Genomic DNA, 19857 nt, shown 5'->3' on the forward strand with positions numbered 1-19857 from the left:
TTGGTGTGGACGTGGAGCTCCCACTTGCTGTTGACTCTTCAAAGTGAAGACAAAAGGCTGTGTGTTTTCTTTAATGAAGGGGGAAACATGCATGTAAGAGTTATCCCCACAGGAAACAAACATGGATCTTTGCAATCTTTTTGGCCTATGATTTCAATCCTTACAAATTTAGCCTTTGGTTATGCTGGTAATAAATACACTGTGTTCATATGAACAAAAACAAACTGCATGATTTAACTGCTTTCCTTGCTATTCACATTTTTCTGCCCATCCACGAGGGATGTAGGTGTCTCTTGGAAGTTCAAGACATTTTCAATTCTGGAATTTTCTCTTTTTTTTTTCCCAGGTTCTTAAAAATCTAGTGAATGATACAGTGGGGGCTAAAGTTTGTGCCATGATCTATATGCAAGAGGCCTAAGCATTATTATGATGGATATAACCAAGATTGGGGATTTTATGTTTGCCTTTGTTAAATACTAGAAACCCAGTACAGTACATTCTTCTGCTGGTGAGGTAGCTTTCTGTGATGGTACACTGTTCAGCTGCATCTGGTTCAACTTCTTGTAGGTGGGATAACTTAGCTGTGGAATTGGAGAATAGCACTCCAGCACAGAGATAATGGTGTTTGCCACAAATCAAGTAAACATTTTTTCCCCTAGGCGGTAGATGCCTCCCACGTTGATACTGCTTCTGTTTGTTCTCTAGGATGAAAGGAAGTAATGCTTTACCCAGAGCCATACAATATCATACCCCTAATAATCTTATTCATCAACACTTGAATTCTCCAGTTTCACCTGGCCTCTCCTCTACCACAACTTTTCACCATATATTTGTAGCCATCATGATATAGCTATCCTAAGAAGTTTGAAATAGGAATAAATCTTGAGACCTTACTCAAGCTTATTCAAGAGAAAATCAGGATACTGAGTCTTTGAAATCTTAATGGCTCTACAAAGAGCTGCCCCTTGTGGTCTTGCCTCGGGATTCTTGCACCTCTTGTTGATTCTTTTCCAAGCTTTGGGCGAGTGTTTGTTTTTGCCTCCCTTGTTCTGGGATCTAGCTGAATTGTATAGGATCCAGCATTTTCCACAGACATTTGGTACAGCTGTGGGTTTTTTTTAACTTTCTGTTCCAAAAGCCAGACCTAAAACTTTCTGAACATTAACACCATTCCTCGCTGCTGAAGTCATTGCTGTGGCTTTTCCTGTCATGAGGGGCCTTACCAATAAATACTGTAAATGAAAGGAAAGCTTTTATCCAAGAAAAAGGATTCTGTGAGAGTTTTTTAGGGGCTGCCTGAGAAAGCAAAGAACATCTTTATGGGAAGTACATTCCCCTCCAGGGAGTTTTTGGCCTCTTTAGGCCACTTCCCTTAATTACATGGTGTTGGGAAATCATGCCAGCAGTCTCACCATCCAGAGCATCATTACCTGTGCTACAAAGAAAATGTATACCTTTTTGGGGCGGGAGGGGCTTAAGCTGGACCCCTGCTTTATTCTCCTGCCTCACTAATGGGTGAAGTGTGGCCCTTGCTTGCCCCCTCCAGTTTTTATGGTGACAAGTAAATTGTGTCTCTCAGAAACTTCCAAGAATTGTCATTCATCTTTTCAAGGGGTGAAAGCCTCGCCTGCATTGTTTTAATACCCAGAACACTCATTTTGAGAAAACAGGAAGCGAATGCCTTGCCTCTCCTGCCTCTTTCATTTTCTGCCTCTTCTTTTTTTGCCAGTCTCTGTTGTTCCCCCCAAAGGCTGCAGGTGCAGAAGATTGTCTCCTGAAACCCTGCAAAGTTGCCACTTCTGTTCTGGAGCTTATTTGTAATGTGTCTTAGAATTGAAAGCTAGAACAGACCAATGGCCTTCGCAGTTAAGCCTCTGCTTCCTGTTACAGTCAGTCAGAGGCTTCATAAACGACCAGGGAGTTCCAGGACATACTCTCTTGATGTGGCTTTTCCCTTCCCAGATGACAACGAAAAGGGGGAAGAGATCTGCCACATCACCCCAAATGTTCATCCTGCTCTTCCCCCAGGTAACCAGCCATAAACCCTACTGGCATGGCTAAAGACAAATGCCTTTTCCCATTGTTCCTGGCATTGTCTTTCAGGAGTTGTGGCTAGTTGGCAGTGGATAAATTGCAGATTTTTCACTATTGTGCCTGGTCTTTTGCAAAACTTTGCCTCTCCTTGTAGTGCATGGCATTGCATTCCTCACCTTTAAAAGCTAATGCTGCATTATAAGGCACCTAATAATAACCTGGTTGCTTGGGTGAGGGGGAGGAGAGCAGGCTGCCATTTGTACCTCAAGTGTGCTCCTGTGTTAAGCTCTGTTGCCTTGGTGATGATATTCATAAGCTTGAAAGCAAGACTGAAAGTTGCACATTTGTCTTTTTGTGGAAAGCACCCTGGGTCAGCCTTGTCCGACGTGGTGCCCTTGTTCAAGAGGTATTCACCCATCCCAACCCGGGGTCAGACTGGTGTGGAGGGTGATGGGACATGTAGTCCAGCAAACTGCCTTGGCAGCAGGAGGAGAGGAGGTTTCACAAGGCAGCCATTGTGAGAGGCCTCCTTAGTGCCCTTGAGGGGATCTGTGCTCTTGAGATGCCCCATGTTTTCCCAGCATTATACGCCGTGGAACCTCCGGAGCCCATACTCTTTGCCCTGGAACCATGCCTGCTTCCGTCGAATGACCAAGCTTCCCTGTGGCCTAGTGATGAAATATCAAAGAGACTCTGAGTGGGAACGGTTTAGCTGATGACAGTGCAGTCAAGCAGCTTGCTGCTTTTGCAACGTATAATTCCCTCTTCCTTCTATAAGCCGTTCTTAACAATGCACAGAGTTCTTCCTTGTCCACCCACCCACGCACACCTGAGAAAAGGACTTTCCCTTCCTTGGGAGTTTGTTCAGGAACAGCATTTGGGCTGCCATGTTGGCTGCGCAACCCGAAAAAGACCATGAATGAGGCCGTCAGAGTCTCGGAAAGGGTTTCTCAGCAGACAGCGGGAGACGGCATTCCGCAAACATGAACTCACTCTTGGGCCTCAGCCAGGTTCTGCGAAGGAGAACAACTCTCCTTTTAAAAAAAGAAATAAATGATCTGTTCTTTTCTGAGAATGACTAGTGGCCTGAGTTGCTGGGGTTTTGAAAAAAAGAATTCCAGCCCTCATCACCTTTTTCAGGGCCTGTGGTGAACCCATCAGCTTCTGTTGCATTCTTTTTCAGATGACAAAGCAGTGGCTGCTTTTAAAAACAGACCTCTTTTCTGATGACTGTGTGTCATGTCCAGATGGTGTAATTTGCCCTTCCCTTCTAATAGAACCAGACGGTTAAGGGTCTCCCATTGGTCCTCCTGCTGGTTTAGGACCTGGAAGTCTGGCTGGAACAGCTCCTTCCTTGTTTCTTCTTTCCTCACAACTGCCCTTTCCTTCTGTGTAGTTTTTCTTTAAGAAGCAGTAGTTTAATGAGGAGAATACATATGTCATACTTGGAGTTTCCCCCTTTGCTGTTTAACTTTAATTCCCACAATCCCTCACCATGGACGAGTGCGACTGGGACTGGTGGCTGTGGGAATCCACCTGCCTCTGTAGAGTCACAGATCCCCCCCCCCCCGCGGTTAGATTTGATGCACATAACACAAATACATAATGCATAACTACCAGAGAAACAAAGTTCCCTATGACATCTTGAAGATTAGGAAATCTAAGGTAGCATGAGTTTTTCCTGAGTGTCGGCCACTTAAGTGGCCTTCTTAAATTTTTGTCTCAGATGTTGCTTGAGTTAGTCAAGGAAGACAGAGGTAGCTAAACCCAACCTAGAAGAACCGTCTCTAGCGAAGTCAGCTCTCAAAACACGGCTTTAGTGACTACCAAATGTTGGAAGCTGTTGAACATTTTGGTTAGCATTTTTGGTTGACGGCACTAAGCTGTTTTCCTAGAGGTGTGGGGAACAGCAATGGAGGATTTATTTGGAGTCTTCTGTCCTTCCGATCGTTTCCAAGGGAGCTGTAACAGACTGTCCTTGGAAGAACGGTCTTGTTTGTGTCCGCTAGCAAATCTCTTGGCTGCAGCTGCATATTAATTTCCTTGAATTTGGTATGAGCTAGAGGAACTTATTTTTCCTAGAAATCGGTGGCAGTGGTCTGTGAACGTAACCTTTGTGGTGAGACCGCCTTTCATTTCCGCAGCCCAGGGAGATAAAACGTCTTATCAGCCATCTGCATAAGGAGTGTGAAGTTAGAGCTGTGGTGTCCCTTTTGATGCTGCTGGTAGCAACTGCGGGCAGTTTGCAGAAATGTTTAAAAGATGTGGAAATAAATGGCAATCATGGTCTTAGAATCGCAGCGCTGGAAGGGGACCCTATGGATCATCGAGGCCAGCCCCGGTCAGGGAGGAATAGTGCAGAATTGAACCCCCAACCTTGGGCTCCACAGTCCTATACCTAAACCACTGAGCTATCAGTACAAAGTCCATCCCATTTGGTAATTCGATTCGCCATAAATATAGACAATCATGAGGGAAAGCTGTTTAAACCAGTAGCTTTTGCCATATGTGAGGGAACAGATTCAGCAAATTAGTACAACAGTATGCGAAGAACCTCTTGCTTTTGTCTAGACTCCTGTGAGTGGGCAAATTTTCCCCTCTGTTGGTCTTGCCACAGTCATAGGCATCTCTATCAGGGTTCTTCCAGAGGAACTATTTATCTTTCTTTGCTTTGTCTTGCTTCTTGCCGGTTGGTTCCTAAGGGGCACAGGAGCGACCAGGATTTTCATCCAAACGTCTCTTTGAGAAACCCACGGTGTCCCATGGAGGCCTCTTCTCTTCCCTGAAACAAACACGCTTCTCGTCTACAAATCCAATTTCGTTGCTGCACCCCGCTTTGAGAGAGGTATCTGAAGAAGTGGGCCACCCTCCAGAAAATCCTGTGCCGGATAAAACTTTGAGATGCGACAATGTGAGTTTGTTAGTTTTGCCGCAGCTGAGTTGTAAACACAGTCGGCTTCCCCTCTTGAAATCTTTGCCAGGAAGATGCTGTGTATCTCGTCTCCCCCCCCTGGCTAATTTTTTTAATTCCTTCTTTTCTGTACCTGCTCCATCCCTCTGGGAGGTTTGTGTTGCTTTCCTCTGTCTCTGCTTTCAGTTTCATTTCTTCTTCCTCTTTAGCCTGATCATGCCCACACCCCACGCAAAGCTGCTCATCAAAGCATCCAATTTGCTTGTTGCTGCCCATGAGTCCTCTTTGTTCAGAGACAAACAAGGGCTTTCAGTAATATTCCCAAAGCAAAGGCAAAAAGCTAGTTTTTGTGGGCAGGGCAGATGGAGAGACAATGTCTTTTGTGTGCTGCAGGGTGGGAGAACTCAGAAGTTCATGGACAGTCTGGCTGAAGATAAAGCCTATGTTGTTGCTGTAGCACTTGTTCTCTTGTGCTGCATGGTTAATGCTTGTCTTCAAAAAAGGTGCTTCTCTATCGTAAATCTTTATTTTCATAGAAAAGGAAACTAACCAAAGAGCCCTTGGTTTTAAGAAAGTATTGTTGCGTATTCAGCTTGCTTGTATTGAGATCACAAAAAATGTAAATGGCTTACAGTGTTGTTGATGTTGTTTAAATATAAACCCATTATTTTAAAAAAATATAAGCCCCCAAGTTTTCTTAACCATTGAATATTTTTTAAATATTTAAATTTACTCCGTGGCCCACTATGTGGGCTCTCTGATCCTGGAGGGCAGAAAAGGGAGGCATATGGAGCCCTTGTTTTACTCGGTGGGTTGCAGGTTCTGCAGGATTGCTCTTAGTGCCCCAGTCCAGATTGCAAATGTGTGGCTAGTAAATGCAATATTCAAAATATCTAGGCCAAGATCTGGAGAGAATTCCCATGCATATGAGAAGTCCTGACTGTTTCCCACATGCTCCCATTTTAATATAGAGGGATAAACTAATGTGTCTTCACAAAAGCAAGCAACACTTTTGACCCTGCCTTCATATTCTTGCTCTCTGCAGTGATGACTCAGCTCAGGCTAGCATGCTGAAGTATCAGGGAGACCGGCTGGGTAGCATTTCCCACCACACGAGAATTCTTTTCGGTCTGGCTCCGGATTTCCTCTGTTCTGTTTTCGGGGGGGGGGGGGGGGGCTTTACCTCCCTTCTGCAATGAGGTTAATGGGGAGCTACAAAAGAGCAGAGCCCTGAGAGGTGAGTGGACTTCCAAAGAGAAAGCAAGACAAAGCGGCCTTTTTTTGGAGGGTGGACTGAAAGCAGATTGCGTTTGGCAAGAGGTGGCGAGGGAGGCGTCAAGGCCTGCCCTGCCATCTGCTCTCCGGCAGCCCTTTTGCCCCACGGCTCTGTCTCTGGCAGCTGCTCCTTTTGTTTGCCCCTCTTATGCCAGAGGCGTAGCCCTGGCACAAGCACGGTCTCCGTTGGGGAAACACCTGCTGACACGCACGCACACACGCATCCCACGGCAAGGGTCTCCCCCCCCACACACACACACAGCAGGCCAAGAAGGCTCCTTCAAGCAAAGAGAGGGAGGCAGAGTCCAGATTGCCGGCCGACCAACTCCTGTGTGCAGTACGTGTGTGTGTGTGTGTGTGTGTCGGTCGCAGATAACCTGCTTCTGAAGGCAGGATGTTTATATCTTGCTTTGCTTGCTTGCCTGTGCAACCCTGTAGCCTCTGCTGATTCCTCAGTTCAGAATCTGAGTCGTGGGAAGGCTCCTCTGGTGTCACCTACTGTAACTTATCTGCAGATGGAGAAAAAGGATGCCAGGGAAGCTCATGGGTGGCTTTCCCAACCTCTGCTTGAAAATCTGTAACGAATGAGCATCTGCTGCTTTCTCAAGGGGTCGGTGTGGCTCTCAGAACATCTCATGCCGTGGGGAAGTTCTTCCCAACGTTTTGTCCACATCCCTGAGACCTCGAGCTTATGAAGCGCTTTTCTGGCCGTAGACGGAGTGACCCAGCTCAGTTCCACCTGTCTGAGCAGAGGGACGTGGGGGTGCTTTTATCTCCGCATGGAGGTCCTTAGGCTTCCCTTTGGGCTACCCCTTGTTCCTGGAATTCAGAGGTGGCTTTGGTTGTCTTGAAAGGTTTTGTGGAAACAATCTAGGGGTGCAGGAATGCGCCAGAGCAATAGCTGAGTGCCTTTTCTTCGTATTCTGTCAGTGCAAGCCCCCTCAAGTCTTGTTGGGGGGGGGACACACAGGCTGCCATCCTTGCCTCCTACTTTAAGGCTCAAATGCTAAACATCTCTCTGGGATAGACTTCCATTTTAGGTGGATTTCAGCTGTCCCTGAGCGCCGCCACGCATCTCACGTCCACATAGGGCCACCACATGCCTGCCGCCTTGAGACAAAGGGGAGGAGGAGGAGGAGGAGGCACATTCCTTTCTCCTCATTCCCCTCCCCCTGGTATTTGAGCAAAGAGAAGAAAACAGGCACAGAAAGCAGGGCCTGCAGGGAGCAAACCAGCAGGTTTATCAAAGCAAAGTGCCTTTTCTTCTTGTCAACAATCATCTCCCTTTGAAAGAATGCTGATGGTCTCTCTAACCCCCCCTGATAACCCCCCCCCCCCGATAAAAAAAAGATCCCAGGAGGTACCTCATTGGTTTGGAGGGAGAAAAGGATTTACTCAATTAAAAGGTACCCCAAATGCCAGCACACACAAAGAAACAAATAGTGACTTTAAGGATCTCTCCCTCTCTTTTTTATCTCCAGTTCCTTTGTTTTCCCTGCATCAATAGAAGGACTAGATGACCCTGGGAGTCCCTTCCTAGTCTGTGCCCCAGTGTTTGGGGAGTTTGCTTCTGAGGGCTCTGCAAGTGGGGAGGGTTTTAGCCTTCTAAGTCGGCTTCTTGGGCATTCTAGAGGGACCTGGGAAGCAGGACAGTCCATTCAAGAGCCCTTTGGTCTCCTACGGTAGGCACTCCTCTTCAACGCTTCCCTTTTCCCCCACTTTTTTTAAAAAAACTCAAACTCATGCCCAGATCTTATGCCCTATCCTCATCTTTGTCATGCTCACAATAACTTATTCTGCTTCCTCTTCCCATCTGTCAGTTCTAGATTTTTCTCGGTGGAGTCTTGGATGTTCACTTTTCCGATGCTTGCAGATTCCCTGATGTCATGGGGCAGCTGATCTCCTAATCACCCTCTCTCGGTGGGTCATTTTGTACTGAAGCTGGCGCACATGTCACTTGATCTGTTGAACTGGTGGGGATGATTCAGTGAGAAGCAGAACTCAGAATTTCCATCCACACAAATATTTTCATTCCTGCAAGCCGGAAACAAAGGGGGAAGGTTCAATTGTTAAAATTCGCATTTGTGGTTTTAACCCAGATGTGCTTTTTATTTTTTGTTAGGCTGTTAAACTCATGCTGAAGACAGTTCAGTTGAAAACAACAATAACAACCCAGAACAGATCACTTGTCTCAAATTCCAAAACCCTAAGGAAGCTGTCAGCTGACTCAGTCCTGAACTTGGATCCATTGAATGTAACCCATAGTTCTGAAAACTGTTTATTCCTTTAGTTTCAAGATTGTGTTCCACAGCTGAAAAGTCTTGCATATTAGTTTAAAAAGGTCAAGGCTCTTGAGTTTATGATGTAGAAAGACACAGCACAAAAGGAAAAAGCGACAAGGGGAAAAAAAAACACATCACTCACTTTTCCAAGTTCTGTAGATTCCTGGCAGTGGGAGGTTTTCAGAGAGAGGCAAAACTCCTTGAGGCTGGCTTCTTAGAAGGATGAGTTGCTGATGGTGGCCTTGCTTTTTTGTAAAGAGGGTCTGAGAAGCTGGATCCTGGTCCTATATATATTTCTACATCTGTTTCTTAAGTTACATTCCTCCAGTTTACAGAGCTTCATCCACCTTTTAACACCTGTTAACCAAAGGCAGCACTAACTACTTTTCTAAAACAGTTCCAAAAATCTCCAAACCGTATCTCCAGAAGAGGCCCATGACCTGTGTTACTTGAAGCTTGAGAGGAGGAATGTCCATTTGCCATCTTTTGTCAAAGTCTTTTAATTTTTCACCACCACCACCCCCGCCCCCCCAAAAAATAACTGAAGCTAAGAAAGATTTCAACACATTCAGGGTTGAGATTATCTTGTGGCAATGTCTTACTGCCTTGGATAAGGATTTTCTCACAGGAAGAGGAGGGGAGGCTGAAAAAAAAAGAAGAAGAATTCTCTCATTTCCAACATGCATTCTTTCCTTTTGGCTAAACTTCCTCTCCGCCACAGCCCTCCCGTCCCTTGGCTGGCCAGTATGTTTGTCTACTCAGGAGGGAGAGAGGGAGGACGTGACCTCCGCAGCCTGATCTCTTGGATAAATCAACATTCAGCCAAGCCGGCAGGCAACCCTTTGATCCCTCCATTGCCTTTGTTGGGGTGAATATACAAGAGGGGGTTGACCCCCCCCAACCTAGCAGAGGGGAAAGGAAAGGAAAGGAGGGGGAGTCTGCCACCAGGAAGGGCAATGCTAGGTTTTAATGGTGTCTTAATAATCTCTGCCCCTGTTCCTCACCTGGCAGAAGGTGAAACAGTCCATTTTGTCACATGTGTGTCGAGGGTGCAGAGAATCTTTGTGCCAGCAGCGGCCAGGAATGTGCAGGATTGACAAGGAGGTTTCTCCAGCCATCGGGCAGATACATGTGAACATGTTCAGAAATTCCTTCATCTCTATTGCTTCGCATATGTCGCCTGCGCTTAAACCCTGCACTGCTGCTGTATTTAGTACCCCTGCATTCCTGGCTGCCTAATGTGTAGGATTCAGAAGACCTGGTTTCAAATCCCTAGTTAATCACGGAAACGTAAGGTAGGGAGGAAGGGTGGCATAGGTAAAACCACTCCTAAAGAATCTCGCTTGCCTTGAAAACCCCTACGAGTATTAGGGTCACTGTAATTTAGTTTCAACACAATCCACTACAGCACAATCCTGGTTACCAGAGATCCCTACAGAAGTGTTCCCAAAGATATTCTTCACCCCTGTGAGTTTACACTCTAAATTTAATCCCACTTATTGGGCAGAAGATACAGGGAAGGGGAAGAGTGGCCAAGGCAGGGGGAGTTCCCAGAGCTATTAATGTATGCCTGGAATAAGACACTGAAGGAGATTCCCTGGTAGCAGGTGCTTCTCTCCCCATCTATGTTTAGGCAGGTTCTCTCTCTTGCTGTCTGTGTGTCTGGTCCACACTGTGAAATTTGCTGGGATCCAGCCCCTGCTGTAAAGGTCCTTCTTTTCTGTGCAATCTATTTTAACCCTCTCTTAAGCCAGACCCTCCCTCTTCCAGTTGCAGGAAGCCAGTTTTAGATGTACAGTTTGTGTCTGCAAGTGGGGCTGCATTTGCAGAGGCTTAAACTCAAGCACCCTGGGAATCTATTTTGATAACTGGGCTCAGCTCTGACAGGCAGTCTTCTTCGTGACTGCATATTATTTATATGGCACCATTCGCCCGCATTCCAGCTGGATCGCTGTCCACATATAGCAAACCCCACCCCCCCGGCCCTCGGAGAGGAGTTTTCAAGTCAAGTTGCACATTGAGGCAAAGCTTGTTGCTGCCGATGCTTCTTTTCACATGATTCCCTGCAGACCTCCCCCCGCCAGCGTGCAGATCTCTGAGTGCCAAAACATCAGATTTGCAAACAAAACTCTAGGAGCCTCCCAAGCGAACGAGTACGCAGCCCGGGCAAGGAGGGCATTCTGTGTCCAGAGGTGGAACAGGTGAATTGCCTAGTGAGGCCCTGATTTGTTTATGCTGTGAAACATCACGTGTTGGGTTGTTGATTATTATGGAGCACCAAGTGTTGTTTATTGCGGTAAAGTGTCATGTTACTAAATTTCACAGTAAAACATCAGATACACCAGCGCTTGTACGTATGTGTGCTATGTATGTCTGTGTGCATAGCTGAAAATGTCTAGTCAAAGCTACAAAACTTTAAAAGGCAGCCCTGTCTAGAGTGTAGTTTTGGATGTTGCAGAGCAAAAAAAGGACAGCTTTGTCAAAATACAGTAAAGACAAGAGTGTGTAAGAGGGAAGTCTTCTAATAGGAAAGGTTGAAGGAAAAGAGTAGGTTTGGGTTAAGGGAAAAGAAGACTTAGAACATGAGATGGTGGTCTTGAGATCTCTGAAGGGCTGTCATATAAAAGATGGGAAAGCTTGTTTGCTACTGGATGTGGAGGTTCCCCCCCCCCCCTCCTGTGTGTGGTCCTTGGGCCCTGACGTCAGATCTCTTGTGCAAGGAATTTTCAAGTCAGGCCTCTTCCCCAGGCGACCTCTGCTCTCCCCAGCCAGCTTGTAGGTGGGAAGGGAGACAGAGTGAGAGAAAGAAAGAAAAAAAGGGCAAAGCATCATGGAGTAGGTAGGGGCACGAGGGCCTCGGCTGTAGGAAGGCTTTGTGGCTTCCGGTAGGCTGTAAGGGATAATGCTTTTCATTTTCCAGCTTGTGCTGTTTCCTAAAGACCCAACTGTATTTCATTACTCTTTTAAGAGAAATTCCAGCAACTCCTTTTTTTATTGTCCCCTTCCGTTTAGGATGCCCCAAGAAGAGAGGTCTGGGTGCTTATTTTAAGGAATTCCTTCCTGCTCCCCACTGAAAAGGGAATATTTCCCAGTCCTGTCAAGTCTGGCTGTGTCCTGGGAGCAGCACCATTTGTTGAAATGCAGGGTGTAGACTTGGTAGTGCAACTTATTTTCTCTTGTGCAGTGTGGTTTTCTTTAAAAGGAAAAAAAAAAGGGCACACATAAGCACAGATGATTTCCCTGAAATGTGTGCTATAACTGTCTCGGTTGCCAGGCAGAACGGGGCGTATGTATTGGGCTGGGGCGTGTATGTTGCCTCTGAGCCTGTTCTTTGCTGAGGTTCTTGTCCTTCCCTTCCCGTTCAAGACTCTTCTTGAGTTGTGAGGCCTCACTCCTAGGAGCGCAGGAAAGGTCTGTTGAAGAAGGAAGGGTTAGCATGGCTACACGGCTGGCAGAAATTCAACAGGAGCGGTTGGGTGGGCTAATCCACTGCCTTCTCTTAAGGACCCCATTGCTCTAGCACTGCAGCAAAGGGGTGGAACAAATCTGCCTCCTGCAAGCTTGTCATCAGTTCTTCGTGACCATGAGGACTAGTAACCCCTACCAATCCAGATATCAACATTCTTTAGGACTTTAGGCAGCTTTAGTTACTGTAAGCTAGCAGATTGTATTCTAAGTGTACTGACGCTGTCTTAATGCTAGTGACTGTTTCTGAAAGAAACCCCGCTACTTGGGTACTGTCCCCTTTAGTCATGTTTAGATCTACAGGCGAAATTGCTTCTAGCAGGTAGCTCAAAAATATCTCCTGCCTTTTGGTGCAGATCAAACTGTAGAAAAAACCAGACCCAGAAACCAGACACAAAGTTGGCCAACCGAGAATGATGGTAGCCTTCTCTTCCTTCCCTGTCTTGCTGGAACTGGTTCAGTGTCTGATTTCATTTCTGTGTTAGAGAGCTTTGGCAGTATCTTCTTTTTTCCCAAACAAATAGTAAAGTTTAAGGCCAGAATCCTATTACTTGTTTACTCTGGCCTTAAGTCCAACAATGTAGATACCAGAGAGCAAATTGTCCCTGGTTAAGAAGTCGTTGTTTGTTTTTCTCGTTGTAAACCTGCCAAATTACTTGCTGCATGACAAGAAGCACTAGCTTTGACTTCTTAACTGCTGTAGCAGCAAATCTCCCCGGAGGTTTTACACTGCTGGGGTTGCTTGTCTGGAATAGACAAGTAATAGGATTCTGCCCTCACCTGAGAAAAGAAAGAAGGTTGGAGCTGAAGTGGGCTTCAACCCTTGTCCTTGCTCACAACCAGAATCCCATTTTTTTCCAACTCCAGTTGTGTGGGAGCTGGTTTTGGAAACTGTTTGGGGGTGTGTGAGGAGATTTTGACTTGGATTTCACACCTCAGTCACTTCAGTCGAGGTTGATGGTCACTGGCTTCCATGGGGTTAACAAATAGAAAGTTCACAGAGGAAAAGGACCAGCAACTGTTAGGTCTGAGAGCTGGATTGAACCGCTAGGATTCAGAGGCACTGAGTGTTGCTAGGCACCAGTTGCTTGAATGCAACAGGGCAGACGGGGCGGTTGCCTTCCTGTCTGTACAACTCCAATTGGCCACCCTGGGAAGCAGGAGGCTTTAAGATGACACTACTCTAGAAAACTCAGTCCAGAGGACCTGTGTGCGTCGTATCACTTCATTCTTTCAGGTCTTTCTGTTTCCTTGCCAGGAGAGAGCGACCAGATGTACTGTAGGGACACCCAAAATCAAGACTTCCTATTGATTTGACTCCTATGCCGCCCCATATTGCAAGAGCACTCTCTGGGCAGTTGGCAATGTCATTACGGTTATCTTGGGCCTAAGAATCTTGACATTAGCCAGAGTTGTCAAAACGACAACCTAGGTGGCCTCCACTGAACTGCTGGTGGGAAGAGAGTTTTTGTCATAGATAATTTTCTGGCAACTCTGCTACATTTTAGGGCTTCAGATAGAGGAGTCGGTTCCTCTGCCACCCTCATTGCATTTGCAAGCAGGAGACCCGCTTCTGGTGGGACTTGAGCCTATGCTAGTGAATACAGGATGTGCGGCGAGCGTTCCTGTTGGCGCAACTGTGGAATCCGACTGCCTTTAGACAGAACCTGCTTTCTTCTGCGCACACATGCTGGCCTTTTCCCTTTTAGATGTGAAACGAGGAAGTCTTCCTTTATGGAAGGTGGGGGGCCGGGGGCCATCTTTTCTGTGTCCTTTAAAAGAAACAGCAGCACCAGCCACTTCAGGGCCCGTTTCAGATTAGCAAAGGAAACATGAACAAGGAAGACCTTCATCTGAGAGAAGGGGGAGCATAAAGTGGCTTTTGTGCTCCAGCGAGGGACGCTTCGAGGCTTTGACAGGAACCGGGAAGTACTGCCAACTTGCCTTGGCGTAAACAGTGCCAGGGAGACCGAGGCGCAGCTGCCCTCCGCGGGCTCATCCGCCCAGGCTGGTGTTCTGCCCAAGGGAAGCCATTGTATGGGCCTTTCACAGGTTCCCACACAAGATGTCTCCAAATTCCGGGTCGGTGGGGGCCAGATTCTTCATCAGGGACGGTCCATCCTTCTCTCCCCCTGATTTTGGTGTAATGAGTTTGGGCTTTGCTCCTAACTCTAAAGGGACCCCAGGAGGAGGAGGAGGAGGAGGATCTTTTCCTCCTGCAATTGAGACTGTTTCCTGGTGCGCACGCACACCCTCCCGCCCGCCCCTTTCTGCTAGTTCCTGGGAGCCTCATAAAAGGGAGGTTAGAAGCCAGATTGCTGATGGGAGTGTTTGCTTGGCTGTGTGTTTAGAGGGTGCAGCTTTGTTTCCTTGTGTAATACAATCTGTTCCGGTTTCGTCCTAAAGGCTTCCTTCTTCGGAGGCTGTTCCTCCTTGAAGAGCAATACTGTATAATAATACTCTTAGACCTGCAGAGCTGGGGATAACATGAAACAGGGTGCTGTGGAGGGCTTGCTCTGAGAGTCCATGCCGTCCCTGGCTCCATTTTGGGCGAGGGTGGCCCCTTTTTCCTGTGGAAGCGTCTCCTGGCTTGAAGGCAAACTGATGTAGGGAAGGTTCCTAACTTTTGCCTCTGTTATGCACCCCTTGCAGTGTGCAGATCGTAGGGTGATGGTGGAGAGATTAATACCCACAAGACCCAGTGCCCCCCACCTGTCCAACTTTTACTAGCTCATGCCTTCTCCTCTAGCTGAGGGATCTTACAGAAAACAGCATACCCCCCCGTGCCTTTAATCCAAGCATGGAACCAAACCCCTTGTCTTCCTGCAGCTGCACCCCACAAGCAAAGGTGTCATGGGGTTCCACTCTAACAGGCCACGCATAAAGATCCCCCAACGCTTTCCACTGCTTCTGCCTTAAGACCGACCAGTAAATATGGCCCCTTGGTCAAGCCAAGGCCACCCACCACCAAGTAATGTCTGTTGCGCACGTCTGGATCTGGCAGATCATGAGGGAGATCCCCGTGGACTCCATGGCTGAGTCCTTAAAGAAACCACTCCCAAGTTCCTAGTTCCTTTTGGGGAGACCGTTTAAAGGACGTGAGCTGCAGTCACCCCGGCGGAGATGGTGAAGGAGAACCCTCTCCTGCCCATGAGAAGCACCTCCGGACTCAGGCCAGACTTTTCGGGGGGGGGGGGGAGAGTACGCTTTAGGGGAAAAGAGCCGAGAGGACGGTTTTCTCTCTAGGACACGTGGCAGCCCAAGCATGCCAACCACCACCCAAGAAACGTGGCCCAGCCTGCTTGGGCTGCCCACACCCGGCTCTCTTGCCTGACCAACCAGAAGAACCACGTCCTGCCCAGAAGTCAGTCTGAACAAAGTCACGTTGATCCCAAGGTAACAAAAGTCTGGGCGTTTTGTTTAGTTTGCTTTTAATTCTGCTTTTGTTCGGGCACAACATCCCGGTTTCAGGGTTTTTTACGGAACCCTTCTTTCCACAGACCTGCCAGCCTGCATCTCTCTGTGCAGGGATTCTCGTTTCGCTCCAAATTTAACGAGAAATACGGTCCTCTGCTGGCTGTTGTCTTCCTCTCCATTCCCGGTAAAGCTTTTCCACTCAATAGGATCAAGTTGTTGTTAGAGGCAAACAACAACAACAACTGGCCAGCCCCAGCTCTTTTTCTGGATCCTTTGTGCCTGTAACAGCTCCACGGCCCAGCCGGTTTCACGGGATCCCGTCCCCTTTGAAAGCGAAAGATGCCTCCACGACTCTTGTTGCAACGCTGCCAGTAACCTTACCCGCGAGCTCCTTTGTGCGTTTTGTTTCCCACGGATCTGCTGGGGGTCCATTGTGGTGGGAGTCCCCATGTTGTTGAATGATGGGCTGTCGAGGTTGCCTCAAATCTTGGTTGCTTCTTTCCAGGACACCCTTCTTCCCTGTGATGACTCTCCCTTCGGAGCCTGCCTCCTGCTTCGCTTCCTCCCGTTTCCCTCAGGGCACGGTCGGTCGGAGGGGCCACCTCCTTCATGGCTGCTTCCAAGGGGGCTGAACTGCACCCGAAAGCCAGGGTATAGCAGATAAATAAATGAGTAAGAAAGATGCTAAGTCAAAGCACGTTTGCCGGCAGGTGCCGTTCCAGCTGGCCTTGTGTGTGTGATACATACAAAGACGGGAATCTCCTGCCAGGAGCAACCAGCTGGTGAATGAGAGCAAAGCCTCCTCGGTTGCCATTGAGAGAAAATGCATTTCCCTTTGAAATTCCAAGCAGATTCTCTGCAGGGTTGGCATTTTCTCTCTCTCTCTCTCTCTCTCTCTTTCTCTCTCTGTGTATGTGTAAGTACATGTTTTTGGTAGGGAAAATACACATTATGGTTTTATAACGAGCACAGTCCACTGGGAGGGAAAGAACATTCGTTTAATGGGCCCAATTATGTCAGTGGAGCTTAATTATGAGAGTCTGTTGCCTTTCTTTGGGGGCTGGGCTTGGCTTGAGCTGTCTGAAAAATGAGAAGAAATGAAAGTAACAAGGCTGCTTTTTTAAAGCAAAGCTATTGTTCTTCACACCACTGGAAAACACAAGCCTTTCCTTTCCAACCCACGTATGTCATATGTCACAAACTGTCTTAAGCAAAAATCTAGCAGGGGATTTTTAACATGAGAAGCGGAACCTCCAAGCTAGGGAAAACTGTAATGCTGTGTCCAGTCCTTTCAAAATCTCTGGTTTTCTTCTCCAGATAAAAATACCAGCAATTCTATTAAGACAATGTGCTTGTAAGTGTGCACAGACTGACATTTCCCCTCCGAAGGAGATATTGGCTGTCGGAAGCAGAATGAGAGGAGAGGAGGACCTGCATCCAGCACAGCAGATAGTTGGGAATAGGACCTTGTCCTTCTGCCCGTGGGTGAAAATGGTTTTTCCGCACTGGTGGGTAGCCAAATGTCTGCTCTGAGGGAGAGGGGGCAGGCAGCTTCGGTACCCTTCGGTATCTTTTTTTTTCCTTCCAAGAAACAAGCCCCAGCCTTGTCACCAAACATTCTCTGCCACGGAGTCAAGGGAGAGCTGGTTATACAACCGGGGCCTGCCTGCGCCCACATGCCTGTTCCTGCCACTGCTCACCCCAGCGGAACTGGGACAATCCATTGGCCAGTTATGCGTGAGAGACGTGTTGGTTTTGCTGGGAACACACAGTCCTCCCCGTGGGTGCTGACATTCGCTCTGTTAGCTTGCTTCTCTCCTACAAGTTCTTAGGACAACAAAACAAAGCTAAACCAAACAGAGAACACACAAGGAAGATGTGCCTGCCGACTTGATGAAAATGGGACCGGTTACATCTGCACATACAAATGTAAAGCTGTGAGCCACATCCACTCTCTCTGTGCTGTCTGTCAGTTTTAGGAAGTTTTGTAAAGCAAAAGGCACCTACGTGGCACCAAATTTGTAATCACTAGAGAAAATGGGGCTCTTGCTCAGTGGCCAAGAAGATGGTTTGCAAACCAACACTCCTAGATTTGGGATTCGACTTTCTTCTGAACCGCTGGAGGGGCCATAACTGCCACTTGCGTAGACTGTCCTGGGAAATCACAGACCAACGGCTTGAATGAGTGGAACTCAGATTCCTCGGTTTGCCACCAGCCCTCTTGCTTGGCGGCATCCATACATGTGAAATCTGATAGGACCAATGCTGTGCATTAAACACACCTGCCCTTTGAATCAAATAGGCTGATGGGACGACAACTGCTGGATCACTCTGCATCCAGTTGCCTGTTCCTCCTGCCAGTCTGGGGATTGAATGGCGTGGGATGCAGAACTGGCCAGCAGTGGCCCCAACAGCCCATTTGTGCTTCAGTGGCTTCTTCAGAAGGATGGCCTGAGTAATCAGTCCTGTAAATGAAACTAACTTTTACTTCTAGTGACCAGTCACAAAGGAATCTCCTTTGCAAGATACAGGAGGCAAGAAAAACTTACAGTTGGACAAAAGATCTCTTTCAGTACTTCAGAAGGCCCTGCATGCCAAATAAATCAATCATCTAAGTCAGTGGTTCTTAACCTTTTTGAAAGAAATGCCCCCTTGAGCCATTGAGGAAGTTATCATCGCCCCCCTCCCTGCGGTGATGATATTTATTTATTTATTTATTTATTTATTTATTTATTTATTTATTTATTTATTTATTTAAGACACTTAAATCCAATGACCCCTGAAAAAAAAATTAAATTCCAAGAAAATGAAATGCCCCCCAAAAAGTAACATTTAATGATTTAGTTGCAAGTGAATTTTAAGACGCAAAAAGAAATATAAAAAGGTCATAAAAACAAATGCAGGAACTAAAAATTTCAAGACAAAAAGTCTGAAACTAAATTAAAATTGGAGGAAAATATATATTCATGCACACTGTAAAAAGGCTGCAGCCATCTTCACAGGTTTGGCTTGCTCCAGCGCCCCCCTACTGCCCCCCTTCTGCTCCAGCGCCCCCACGCCGCCCCTTTTCGTTCTACCGCCCCCCTGAAAAATGAAATCGCCCCCTGGGGGGGCATTATCGCCCATGTTAAGAACCACTGATCTAAGTTGACCCCAAGTAGACACCAAGATTGCCAATACCAAACGTAACCAAGTGACTAGGGAGAACCAATCAGCATCACAGGTCCCGTTTCTCTTGGGTCATCCATCCTAGGTAGTTTGTTTCTGGGGTGGGAAAAACCCGGGACTGAAATGTGATCAAGATGGATTTAGAAAACCATTTAGGTCAAGAGTCGCTGTAGCTACAGAGCCCTCCTTGCAAAATGGGAGTCTATGCATTTGACAAACACTTGTTAAAATCTTCAGCTTCCTGAGAACTGTTTTTATCTTGTGCCTTATCTGACAGGGTCCTTATGCCTTCCTCCTTCGAGGCAGAGAGGGCCTTCCTCTCTCATGAAAGGCATTTAGTGTTTCAGTCTCCCAGTCCAGGTCTTAGGGCTATGGGAAGAGACCAGCCAAGGAATCCACCTGGAAACTGAGGTCTTGTGCGTAATGGAAGCAAGGGTGGAAGGGTGTAACCACGGAAAAGGCAGGGTCAGGAGGTTTAATAACTTTGCAAATAACTGAGGCATAGAGGACTGGGGAGTGAAGTCCAAAGAGCATAGGGAAACATTCCAATCTACACAGGCAGGATTGCACCCCACAGCGTGGCACTTCCAAGCTTTCAGAGAGTTTTCTATACTTTGCTTTAGTGTTACATGTTGTTGTTGTTGTTTTTTCGTTAAGTCGTGTCAGACTCTTCGTGATCCCATGGACCAGAGCATGCCGGGCCCTCCTGTCTTCCACTGCTTCCCAGAGTTGGATCAAATTCACGTAGGTAGCTTCGATGACCCTGTCCAGCCATCTTGTCCTCTGTCGTCCCCTCCTCCTCTTGCCCTCACACTTTCCCAATATCAGGGTCTTTTCCAGGGAGTCTTCTCAGATGGCCAAAGTATTGGAGCCTCAGCTTCAGGATTTGTCCTTCCAGGGAGCACTCAGGGTTGATTAGTGTTACATAGCAGGCGATAATTAGTATCCTCAGCTTTCCATACAGAAGACTGATAGGAAACCTTATGACTTTCTCCTAAGGGACGTCGTGCCAGCTGTCAGACCTGAACTGGAATCTCTCAGCTTCACAGAACAAACCCTTTTGACTTCTGACAGGCCTGGAGTCCCATGTTCTTATCACGTATTGTGTTTTCAAAGCAAAGTTGTTTATATTCATAAAACCCCACTGGAATTGGGTGGACCAAAAATTCCAGACCATTAGACCTTGGAGAAGTCACAAGAAGACCGTCAGAAGTAGAGCAAGGCCAAGTGTGCAGCTGTGTGGGGGTGTTCAGAGAGAGAGAGAGAGAGAGATCAGGGGTCATGGGGCAGAAGAAAGGAGACAGG

General features: G+C 47.2%; 1 long non-coding RNA gene across 1 annotated transcript; it reads right to left on the minus strand.

Annotated features, from left to right (window-relative positions):
• Positions 1-7588: 7588 nt before the first annotated feature.
• LOC140702786 (uncharacterized) lies at positions 7589-9087 on the minus strand. The gene is made up of 2 exons (XR_012082049.2): positions 8645-9087; positions 7589-8254 (listed from the first exon to the last, which is right to left on the minus strand). It is a non-coding gene; the product is annotated as an uncharacterized LOC140702786 (long non-coding RNA).
• Between the last annotated feature and the right edge of the window lie 10770 nt (positions 9088-19857).

Source organism: Pogona vitticeps, chromosome 15 (assembly GCF_051106095.1).
Source record: "Pogona vitticeps strain Pit_001003342236 chromosome 15, PviZW2.1, whole genome shotgun sequence".
Taxonomy (NCBI): Eukaryota; Metazoa; Chordata; class Lepidosauria; order Squamata; family Agamidae; genus Pogona; species Pogona vitticeps.